Source organism: Calliphora vicina, chromosome 1 (genome assembly GCF_958450345.1).
Source record: "Calliphora vicina chromosome 1, idCalVici1.1, whole genome shotgun sequence".
In the NCBI taxonomy this organism is placed as follows: domain Eukaryota; kingdom Metazoa; phylum Arthropoda; class Insecta; order Diptera; family Calliphoridae; genus Calliphora; species Calliphora vicina.
Genome location: NC_088780.1, coordinates 84,109,539 through 84,122,607, shown reverse-complemented (window position 1 = coordinate 84,122,607; position 13,069 = coordinate 84,109,539).

The window sequence follows — 13,069 nt, the reverse complement described above, 5'->3', positions numbered from 1 at the left end:
ATAAATCACACGACACACACATGGTGATCGGTCCATAATTGGCCATAGCCTCCATATAAGGCAGACTTCCGAAAATCACTCAAAAATATAAATTATTAAAATTTTAAAAGAAAAATGTATTTGCGCTTTTACTTAGTGTAGGGTATTATATGGTCGGGCTTGACTGACTATACTTTCTTACTTTTTTAGTACAATTACAGTACTGCTGTAATTGTAGTACTGTGCAGTACTGCTAGTAGACTTGGAGTGAATCCTGGGAAAACGGAGCTTGTGCTCTTTTCAAGAAGGTAAAAAATCCCCTCGTTCCCATTACCGCGCCTTAACGGAATGGAATTTAAGCTCTCGGACATTGCAAAGTATCTAGGAATCATTCTAGATTATAAACTATACTGGAGCCCGAATATCCAAGTGAGAGCGTCCATGGCGGCTATCGCTATTTATGTCTGCAGAAGGGCCATTGGGAAGGCCTGGGGAATAAGCCCTAGGAATGCCGTAGTGCAGCACTCCGTCTCGTGCTTTATTCGTTATGCTGCACTGGCTCTGGCTGATCTCATGGCAAAACAATTGATCATAAATTCTGCTGTTTGGGATTTATGTATATCTTATCTCCCTGTGACCAATCCCGACCATATAATACCAAACACTGAGAAAATAGCTTTTAAAATTTCAATAATTTATATTCATGAATAATTTCCGGAAGTTGGCATTATATGGGAGCTATGACTAACCATATATAAAACTTATTTGGAGCGAAATTTTTGTAGATATCTACACTAATTAAACATTAATGACCTATGAAGTTCTAATTAAGGAAGACATTTATATGGAGGCTAAGTGAAATAATTGATCGATTTCTGCCTATACCAATAGGGTTCGAAAAAAATGTATGTGCGGATATCGTTTAATCGACTCAAAAAGTGATTCTGAGTAGATAGGTATACTTTAAGGTGGATGTTAGACTAAGTTGCAAACATCTGTACAAATGCATAATACCCTCCCCACTATTGTGGTTTTAGAATGTGTCTATATATGTAACCTTAAGCCTATAAAAGTCGTACAACTGATTACAAAGATATGCCTAAAAATATATTTGAAGTTTTTTAATTATTCTTTGAAATATTAGAAAATTTTTACTAAATGTTTGTTATCTTTAGATTCCCTCATGGTCGCACTCAGAATTTTGTTTGTGTTGTTAATAATGGCTTATAAATTAGGAAAAACGTTAGAAAATGGAAAATGTTCAAAAGAAAAGATTTTTAAGATTGGATAATCGGTGCACGATTTTATGCCATTCTTGTATAAAATTTTAACTTTGGACCTCAATAAAAGATAAACCAAAAGAAACTAAAAATTATTTTACAAATGTTTACCAAGTTTTGAATGTGTCGAACAATTTTGTTTTCTTCTTATTATATCAATATAAAGGCAAATAATCGATACTCACTATTCAATTATTTTCCAACACTACATACAAGTATACACGGTTATTTACTACAACATTATAGCAATATGCGTTTAGAACAATCAATATTTCAATTATGCGCCATCTATATTTAATTGAAAACATCAACTACGATTTTAGCCAAGACAACTATTTTTCATTCAGCGACATCTGGCGGCAGGTGTTAATTTTAAAAGTCAACCATAAGACGACTACTATCAATGCAATCGATAACAGTTATCTTTAAATTACACATAGAAATGTATAGCATAGTTTGCGGATGATTTCAACTATATTTTATTTACACAAATGTGTTGATTTCGTAAATCAACAAATTGAAATTTAGTACAGATTTTAAATATACATAGTAAAATTGGAGCAATCGAAGAAAACATTTACTTTCGAATAACTTACTTTCCAATGTTTCTTTTTAACATGTAAATATTAGGGTATTCGAATTATTAGATTTTTCTCTTGTTCGAATAAAACGAAAAATTCGAATAAGAGATTTTAAATTGTTCGAATAATTCGATCACACGTTTAAAATTATTCGAATTATTCGAATAATTTAAAAAAGTGAAGAATGAAGTTTTGATATCGGTTTTTAATATTTTATTGTTAAACAAAAACAAAAAATAACGTTAAAGTTAAAGATAACAATTCAAGTATTGATAATGTTAAAAAAAACATTCGAAAACAAAGTCCATCATTAAATTTTCAACAGAAATATTCTGATCAGATTAACTCCCGAATAATCTACAAAACAGTTGACTAGCAAACCCTTTAGTTTCCGTTTTTAGCTATGCTTTAAAAAATGTGAGCTAGTTTGATATGATCCTGAATTCAAATACAATATAAACGTATTAAAAACTTTTTTATGTCATTCATTAATTCGTGTTTTAAATTGAGTAACTAATTCTTAAGTAAATTAATTACATATTTACTATTTCTAAATTATTTATAATAAATTTTATTATACATCAAGCTCTATCAACGTTGCCGAATCTTTGCTTAATAAAGTAGTATTGGGGAATTACACAATAAAAGGAATCTGTACAAAGTTTGATATCATTGTCAGTGAACGTGTCTAATTTGAAGTCAGGCAGTTCATGATTGACGCATTTACAAATACGCAAAAAGGTTATTACCATGTTAGACAAAGATGTTCAACGATGTTCAAAATCATGTATAAGACGAACTCCATGCTTTTCTTGCAACAAAACGTTAGTTTGCAATATTTGTGTTTATCATTCGATTTATTAAATATTTTGCAACACTTACGTACGCGGTTAATAACATCATATATATTTTAAGATCATGGCCTTCATCTATTTCAATGTAATCGTTATGTCATCCTCAATATCACTTTCGACCACCGTTTCAGAATCACATTCAACTCCACTTTAATCTAAGTTAATATTTTGATTATTAATTGCGATTCTTCTAAATAAATTTGTTATTTAGCTAAATAATTGCGAGCCAGCTAAATAACAAATTTTTGTAACTTCTTGCAGTAATATTTATATATTTATAGAAGGAGCTATCGGAACACTCATCTACAGTGATCAAAGGTTCCTTTGTCTTTGGTTATTTGTCGAATTTCAGAAACAATACAATTTTTGGGAGTCATTATTACTTATTTAATTTTGAAATTATGAAAAATTTTAAGCAATTTAATAAATTTAAATATATTGTATGTACATTTATTCGTTTTATTCGATTATTATACATAAAATTGTTCGAATTATACGTTATTCGAAAATTACCATTTTTAAATTGTTCGAATAATTATTCGTAAGAAATTATTCGATTAATCGAACGATCATTAGTCGAATGAATACCCTAGTAAATATGTCTAGTGAAGTTACATTGAAAATGTAATTGCATTTATACTTTGGGTAAGAATGTGTCATATGCATAGCTGTTAATTAATGATTACTAATTATAATAATTAGTATAATTAGCTTGCTTTTATTCGAAAGGTGATGTAATTATTAACTTACGATTATATTCAGATTACTAATTGATTTTTCTATTGGAAATGTTGATATCGACTATGCGATTTGAGAATTTTTGACCAAAAGTGGAATTTTACATAAAAAATAGGAGTTTTTGGATGGACCTTGGTATCAAACATTTTCAAATTTGATTCCATTTAAAATATTTAATGTAAAGTTAGCTTTTCAAAAAGTATAAATCTATACATCTTCTTAGAAATTTTTTAGATAACTTAAAAAAAAATAGCTTTTTGTACAAAAAACTAAAGAAAAATCGCCTTTTTTAAAATGTTTAAATTCAAATGAATATAACTTTGGAGTCAGTCACGATTTTTGAACAATTATTTTTGTTTGACGTATAAGTTTGTTGTTAAAATCAGAAAATCTGGAGATATTTGAACCCGCTGTTACCAAAAAACTGGAGTATGGTGGTTAAAAATATTGAAAATTTAATTTTCAAATGTGAATATCTCCTATGTTGTAAGAGATAATTGATAGCAACGAAATTTTATATATGTAATTTTTTTGAAATCGGAACACCGACGAAGAAATAGGATCGTTTTAAAAATTGAACATACCCGAGGAGGATTTGGGGATCCGTAGCCGATCCCCGTTGGGCCCAAATTCAAAACTTAAACTCGACAACACATCTGTTTTCCGCTTGTAATATTTCATTCACACCGGATTAACGGTTTTTTTTAAATTTTTGTAAATGTTAGCGAAGGAGAAAGATGTCTTCAAAATGGCACAAATATAAGAAAATTACAGCTAATTTGATACATAACCCTTTTATATATCAGCATTTATTATTTTTAAGTCCATTTCCGGCTTGAAACCAAATTTTATTATTTTTATTAATAACAATAAAGTGTTACCATGATATTCAAATACAAACATTTCTGGTGAAAATGTCATGTTAACAATTTTATAGTATTAGTAACAATTTTATTTATAAAAAGTAATGAAATTGCTATTTTTACGAAAACGATAATCATTAGTGGCCATTTGTACGAATTGCTTTTTCAAAAATACATAAAATAAGTTAAAAATATACTTATTATTTTACCACCTTCTGGTAAATTTTTCAAGAACTATTTATTGGCAACTCTATTTGTCTTCACTTGTATGAAAGTGTGGAAAATCACTGTCCACCTAAATTCAGTAGGCAGTGAGCTGCAGGTGGCTTCATGTGTGATTGTGTTAGTGCAAAAGTGTGAATGCATTGTGTTTTTCGAACTGTTACTTGCATGTGTAAACGTGTGTTTGGTAAAACGAAAATAAAATTCTAACTTGTTCCCTGGAAATTGTGAAACTTATTAGTGTATTTGACAGTAGGTGGCGCAAAATGTTTAGCTGAGTTCACAACCAATATAATTCACAGAAAGACTCATAAATATTTGTATTAATAAGATTTTTATTCCATTTCAGGGATGAAAAATTGTTTACAATTGTACTTTTTCAGTACTTTGACATCAAAAAATACCACACAGTATCTTTCGGTATATTTAGATGTTTTACTCAATTAAAAATTTTATTTTGGAAACTAATTAATAACTCACTTTTATTTTCATGATTTCTCTTAAAAAAAAATCAGAAATAAGGCTGGGATTTACTAGCTGTTAGAAGAGTTCTTTAACAACTTACTATTTGTATGAAATTTTTCAAATCAAATAAAGTATTGAAATTATTAAAAATATGTGAAGTTAAATAATTTAATCTAGACTTGCCGAAGAAACAATAAAAATAATTTAGTGCTTTTAATCTTAAAAAGTACCTTTTTGGCTTGCACTAAATACTATTCTAAAATCAAAACGTTAACCCGTGACCTAAAGATATATGCTAGAATAACAGCTTACTAGCTCAATTCCCCTCTTAATTTTTTTTTAAAGTGCTAATTTTGGAGATTTGCACTTTAAAGTTTTTCGACAAAATCTTAATTTTTGGTTATAATTTCGTCAAGGGCAATAAAGCAAGACATGAATGATACGCTTAACCAAGATCTTGTGACAATCTCTGAATGGGGTTTTAAAGCACGCACTACTCCATGTTGTATGTTAACACAAAAACGCGCAACATATCATGTTGCTCCATCTGTTTTTATGGGTAAATACGGAATCAGAAGCTCTTGATGTTGTAGGCGTGAGTATTTAATCTCCTGGACAATCACATTTTTTCAAATGTCGAAAGAAGCATTCAAGTGCATTGGTTTTCTAAAACAGTTTAAGAACTACTTCATTTCATCTAATCTCCTTACTATTTACACCACTATTTCACTATTTTAGCGACACTACAATGGTATGTGTTCTGCTGAAATTAGGGAACTTGTTCCCGAGACCCGTAATTTTCATATAAGAAAATTCAAATCAAATGTCCACAAACGCTCTCAATCTATCCTCTCTCTCATAACCTATTTTCATAGTTTCAACACAATGCATTGCCCGGGTGCTGGTCCAAGAAAAAAATAACTGTAGAACAGTACAAATATTATACCAAATTGTTTGCAAAAATTGCGTTTTTCCGAAATCTGTAGTAAAGGACAAAATATTAATTCAAATTAATTCAAAGTAAAAAAAACAGCCTAATATAATTGTATCTAAAAATTTGCTTGAAAATGTTGCCCTACAAATCGTAATCATGCTTCCAAAAGCAATTCCGGAAGTAGATGTTTATGAGAGTTTTAGAGAGTGAATCTTTAAAGTAGAGTTTATTTTCCCACATTTAAAATAAAAATGTACATATATTATTTATAAATCCATTAAATATGCAATTAAACTTGTCATCATGTTCAAATTTAGACATTTCTACTGATACGAAAGTTTTTTGGTTAAAACCGTAAAAATGAAGAAAAGCTGCTGTAACAACGTCATCATCCTCGTCTCTCTGCTGCACAAAACAACGCTCTAAATTCCATTTAAAATTTAAAGTCATTCTGCTCATACTCTGAGCAGATAGATGTAAATATTTCTCTGTAGCTGAATCTCATGACAAGTTTTAAAAATATTTTTTTCTGATTTGTATTTTTTCTTGCGAAAATTAAGAACAAGTTTTTTTTTTGCAACATTTACTGCCTGAGACGAGTTATTTATTATTTGGCTTCCTTTTGCCTGTAGAGAATTCAATGGATGGATTTTTTTGTTCGATCTTTGGTTTGTTGGTTGGTTCGTTTGTTTGTTTGTTTTTTTATGTGAAACAAACAAGAATTGAGCAATTAAGGCGAGTTAAGTCATTATTGTGCAAATCAAATTGATCTATAAATTAAAAATAGTGCATTTAAATTAATTCAATATGGACTTTAAGAGAAAATATGATCATTTCTTCACGTTAATGGCGAATAAAACAAATAAAACAGTTTGTTTTATCTAAAAGTATTTGCGGATAACAATGTAATCTAGAAAATATCGCTTTTCTGATGTGACCACCAGAGATATGAACAGTTCTCCCACATAAATTGCTATAATACATAGATTTTTTAACAGAGTATGGTAGGTCAAGCCCGACCATATAATACCCTACACTAAGTAAAAGAGCAAAATCATTTTTCTTTTAAAATTTCAATAATTTATATTTTTGAGTGATTTTCGGAAGTGGGCCTTATATGGGGGCTATGACCAATTATGGACCGATCACTATGAAATTAGGTCGTGTGATTTATGTCTATATGAAAGTTATTTATGTTGAATTTTGTGTGCATACCAACATTTTTAAGAGATTTATGCAAGTTAAAGTGATTTTCGGAAGCGGGTCTATATGGGAGCTATGACTAATTATGGACCGATCGTAACAAAATTTGGTGACATGAATTTTGTATATATAAAACTTATTTGGAGCGCAATTTGTGGAGATACATTTATAAATTAAACATTTATAACCGATAAAGTCCAATTTCGGAAGGACATTTGTATGGGGGCTAGGTGAAATAAAGGACCAGTTTCAATAGGCTTGGTCCTTGGCCCGAAAAAGTAATATGTACCAAATTTTATCGAAATATCTTCAAAATTGCGGCCTGTACTCTGCGCACAAGGTTTACATGGACAGCCAGCCAGCCAACCAGACGGACGGACGGACGGATTCTAAGTCGATCGGTATACTTTAAGGTGGGTGCTAGACTAATATTTTTGGGCGTTACAAACATCTGCACAAACGCATTATATCCTACCCACTATGGTGGTGTAGGGTATAAAAATGCTTTAACATCAACAAAAATGGGAAGTTAATTCAGAAAGTAAATTCAAATGAAAGCAAAAATATACATTCAGAATCTTCTGTATTTTTAAGAATCTTTCAAATAGAAAATATCTAATTTGTTTTTGTTCTTTGCATGAAGTCAAAACTTTTATATTTTAACGACATTATAAATGTTCCTGGCTCCGTGCTGATATTAAAATAAACAGCTCTAAAGTATTAACTTTATACATAATTGTGTCTCTTCATACTGGAATAAATCATAATGTAATAACCTGATTATATTTTCATAAATTTGTAATCAATTAATTAATAATATTAGTACATAAAATTGAACTTTTAAGTGATCAAAACAGTCATTTGTTTTATTCATAACGAAGGTACTAAATACTGTTTTTCTGTAAAGAAAAAAATAAATTTAAAAAAAGAAACGCGTTGTCATTTTAATTTAAATTCAACGTTTAATTAACACAAATAACAAATCACAACAGTTTAAATGCTAATTAATTAAATATTTTATTAAATGTACTTCGTTATTATAAATTTTGCAAATATCTGTTCACCATTAGAATTAAAAATTGTTCATTCATTTGAAAAAAAGTACACGCATTTCGTGTTGATACATAAATTCAAACGATTTTATACAAAACTTTAGGTTTGTATATTAATGTTTGTGTCAAAAGGCAATGATTAATTTATAAGGTTTTTGATTTCAAATGAGACATAAAATAATTCAGCTTTTAAAATTATAAAAAATGCGAATGTTTAGTAATACGAAAGGGATTTTTTTGTATTGGCTATTATGTAGTATGAATAAAAAAATAGACATTATAATGAGATTTTTTTAAATTTTAGTTTTTATTTTGAAACATTTGTATTGGCAATTCTTTGCTATGATCTTTTCCCATCTTCCAACCACAATATTATAAATAGTTTTTAACAGATATTGCAACATGTGACCGAGTGTTGTCATGATGGAATTTTACGGTTTCCTTCTGTCTTCAAACAAACCTGTACTAAGGTTTCATATTATAGTCTGAACAGATTTAATAACAGAAATGACTCTTTTGCTTTGGTATTGATTCGGCTGTTTGGCCGGTCTCATTCGCTTCGGGTTATTGTACTGGATCCATTTTTTTATCGCAAGCAATGATTCTGGATGAATTCTGCTGCTCGCAAACATTCTGAAATAGCTGCATAAGTAGCTTCCAATGATTTTGCAAGCTGTTGTTGAGTTTGACAACAATTTTCAACAACAACAACAATGAATACATCCAATTCTTGGTGTTCAAACTTTTTTGGCTGGCCTGGAAATCGATGGAACACATTCACCATAAGCTTTGGTGAGCAATCGGTCTGCTTCAGAGGCACTTTTCTTCAAATTAAAAAAAGTAAAGCAAAAGTTCTCGCTATGACCTTTTGTAAAATTCGACATTGCAAAAAACAAACTTTGTTGTCTACACTAAATTGTTAAATAACTAAGTGAGAATAAATAACAGACCGCGTACAAAATATACGCCTTCTATTGTTAATCCCGCATTTTTAAGTCATACACCTAATTTTAAAAAAATACCTTTTTTACCTGTTTTATTAATACATCACTTTTATACTAAAATTCAACAAAATATTTGTCCTGTCATCACACAGTGGTTTAGAAACTTTTTTTTGGAAACAATTCGGAATCTTGGGAACTATTGGAGATATTGTTACGACCTTTCACATGGTTTAAGCTGAGGTGTTCATATAATGTTTGCGAACTTGTCAAGGTTTGTGGAATTTCTGAGGAGTAAATAAAGGCTTTTTTATAAGTATTTGATATTGATGAAAACATTATGACTTGAGGATTGATATTTTAGTAAAATTAAATAATTTTATAAAATTTTGGGACTTCATTTCCCTTAAAATAGATAACCTACACTTGTAAGCGTAGATATTCTCAAGGACTATTTACATTCAAAACTCATTCAGATCATAAATGGATTTTTGGCAATTTTTTTAAAAAATTTGAGACCCGAGGTGACCAACTTTGATGGGCTACGTACTTGCCCCCATTAGCACTAGGAAGCTGAACAAGCGTTAATCAACTCAAAAACACCTCAGCTTGTGAACTATGTGAAATTTTGTAACAATATCTCCAATAGTTCCCAAGATACTGAATTATTTCCGAAAAAAATTTTTAAACCACTGTGTATTTAATATTTTCAAACAAAGTATAACAAGTAGTCCAACTCTTTGACAGCAGTACCTAACTCTATACATGTGTTAGTGAAAAAGTACCTAAGTCTAAATATGTGTTAGTAACAAAAGTGTACATGTGTTGGTTCCTTTTTAATTTTCACCAGACACACAGAGTTCTATAAAAATGTTTAAATTTTAATTTATTTAAATTTTGTTCTATTTTCAATACCAAAAATTGAAACTCTGTTCTATATTTTAAACCTACCACAAACAAAATAAAACGTCAAAATTAATAAAAAAAAATATTTTTTAGTTTGTGCGAAATGGACGTGATTCGGAAAAGAAAAAGTGCTAAATGTGTTGAAAAAAATTATAAAATAGTGTGTGTTAGTGAATTTACGTGTATCAAACTATATTTATTCGACAATTTATAGTTAAAATCTCGAGACTTTTGATGTGTATAATTCTCTCACAAGGGTGTTGAATTTACACAGTACCCGAATATGTGAGAGAGTAATTTTAAAAAATAGAGAGTTGGACTACTTGTTATACTTTGTTTTCAAAATTCAATAGAAAATATCAGAAAATTTTGTTTTTGAGCACATGAATACTTGATTCAATTATAAAATAATTGAAACCAGTTCAATATGGGATAAATGTTTGAATTGAAATATAATTTTTTCTGTGTATGCGCATTTCACTGGTTGCTTAGGCCAGATAATCAGGAAACCTTTTCCCAAAAGGCTTTAGAAAAACTAAAGATATTATACAAATAAAACACTAGAGTGAATGAGAATTACAGACACTCTAAATATTTGGTTGGTCCACCAACTGCTTGAAGACGACGGTGCAATAATTTCACCAAATTCTCTGTAATAGAGGATGTTATTTCGGGCCATGTTCGAATAAGAGCGGTTTTTAATGTTTCACGGCTACTAATTTCATATTTTCGCACAAATTTTTACAAAACGTCACATATGTGCTCTATTGGGCTTTGGTGACTGGGCTGGTGAATTTAGCGGTCTTCGTGCATAATAAAGAAGCCAGTTTCGAACAACGTGCGCATTATGATTAGGGTCGTTATCTTGCTGGAAAATCCATTGATTTCCCAGGCCCTAGGTATCAACATATGCCTTATGATTTTGTTCCGGTCCATGTTACCAATGGAATTTTGGTATTTGAAATAAAAACTGTCAAAAATTATAGTGCCATTGATTTAAGGACATTTGAATATACTGTTAAAAATGTACATTAATTCATATTTTATATTTCTGTTCATGGAAAATCCATATATTAAATTTTTTTAGTTTCAAAGGTAAATGACGACCGAAAAATTAATAAATTTTTTTATTTCACTTAAATTAATCTTAAATTTAAGTTCTAAGGTTTTCAACTACATGTACAAAATGCTTGTATTTATTCGTCAGGAGCTCCACAAACCATGCTCCCTTTTGGAAAATGTTAACGTTTTTTATATATTCTATGGAAAATGCGGCCATGTTTACATGTTCCAACTTTTTATATGGGCAAGATAACTGTTAGCAAGTTGTTTTGGAGTATTCGAAAAAATTTTGAACCTACGTAGTCCCGACATATATAAAAAACTAAAAAAAAGATCGAGCAAAATTAAAAAAAAAATAAATAAATAAACCTAAATTACTCTTGACCTAAAAGTGATAGCCTACATGTGTATACACGTTTGTAGATCTTCTCTACGACTATTTATATTTTAAATATCAGCTCATTCGGATCATAAATAGATTCTGACCATACAAATTCTCTCAGATATTAACTTACAAAATTTTTTTTTAGTTAGTATAAAGCTCCCTTCGATCAAAAAATTAAAATTTGACAAATGATCTACTCAACATGACCTTTCAGAATTATTGGGTCGCTATTCTGTTCTAAAAATGCTGTTGGACAGTGTTATTAATACTGTTACGAAATTGTACTTGAATTCAAATATAACGATTTTAAGGGCTGATTTAAAAGTAGCATAATGCTTTCAAATAACAGTGCTGTAATAGCAAACTGTAACATATCTGTGGGCATTATTAAATAAAATCTTTCAGTTGACCATTGATCGTAAGTTGGCAACGCTGTATTCGAATTCGAATATTCAGTTAAAGAACATTGTAGAAATAGAGCTTTCTAGATGGTTATGCAGTGTTATAAATAGTGGCAGAGGTTGCAGTCGTGAGTCAGTTTATCAGAGACGCTATTTGAATAAACATCAACTGAGTGCCTTAAAGTGTGCTGTATTTTTCAAGTGAATTCGTATACATTATATAGTCTGTATTTCTGAGAATTTATAAACGTGTATAAAAAAAATTAAGTGACTATTTAATTCTGTTGTTGTACATTTTAAATAAATAAAGAGTTGTTATAATTTTCAAACTACTAAGCGGCTTTTATTTGCAATCAAAAGTATCCGGTTTATTTAAAGGAAATAAATCAGCGTTTTGAAAAGGTTAAAACGTAACAATACCTTAAACAGTGCTATAACATCTATTTCAATTTTCGCCATAAATTCTCTAAAACTTCAAAATCGTAGGGTGTATTTAGTCTTTTTTTCCTTGACTGTATGTAGATACTCCATATATAGCTAAAATCAGATCATGGAGAAAATGTGTTTCCGAAAATGTTGTTGAAATTTGAAAAACGGAAAAAAAAATCGGTGAAATTATAAGAGAAATTAGAGCGTATTAATTTAAACTATTACTTTAAATAATTTGAACAAAAGAAAGACTATTTTTGGCCCTACATGATAATTTGAGTCACTGACGTTGCACATGATACCAATATTTTATAAATTACCTTTGCGAGAAATCATAGAAATTTAAAAAAAAACATTTTTAATTTTTGATCCAGCACTCCAAATACTGACGCCAGGGACAAACATTTTGAGAAACGATTAGAATGAATTAATCTTTCAGTTTAGTTGGGAATAACCACAACTTTATTTTTTGGGGCCACTCTAAAGTACATTTCGCTCATTTACTAAAAAACGGCTTTGAATATTTTATAAGATTTTACCAATTCTTATCTGTATTTAACGCAAATTTTTACTTGTCATATACATATACAAGAAAACATGAATTTTAATTTTGATGTTTAGAACAAAAAAACACTTTCACATAAAAAATAATAGATTTTTTGTGTGATAATTTGTATTACTCAGTTCAAAAAACACGAATTTTGAGTTATGACGTTCTTTTAGTAAATGAGCGATATATACGTAAAATGCATTTATTTACATAAATGTTTTTAT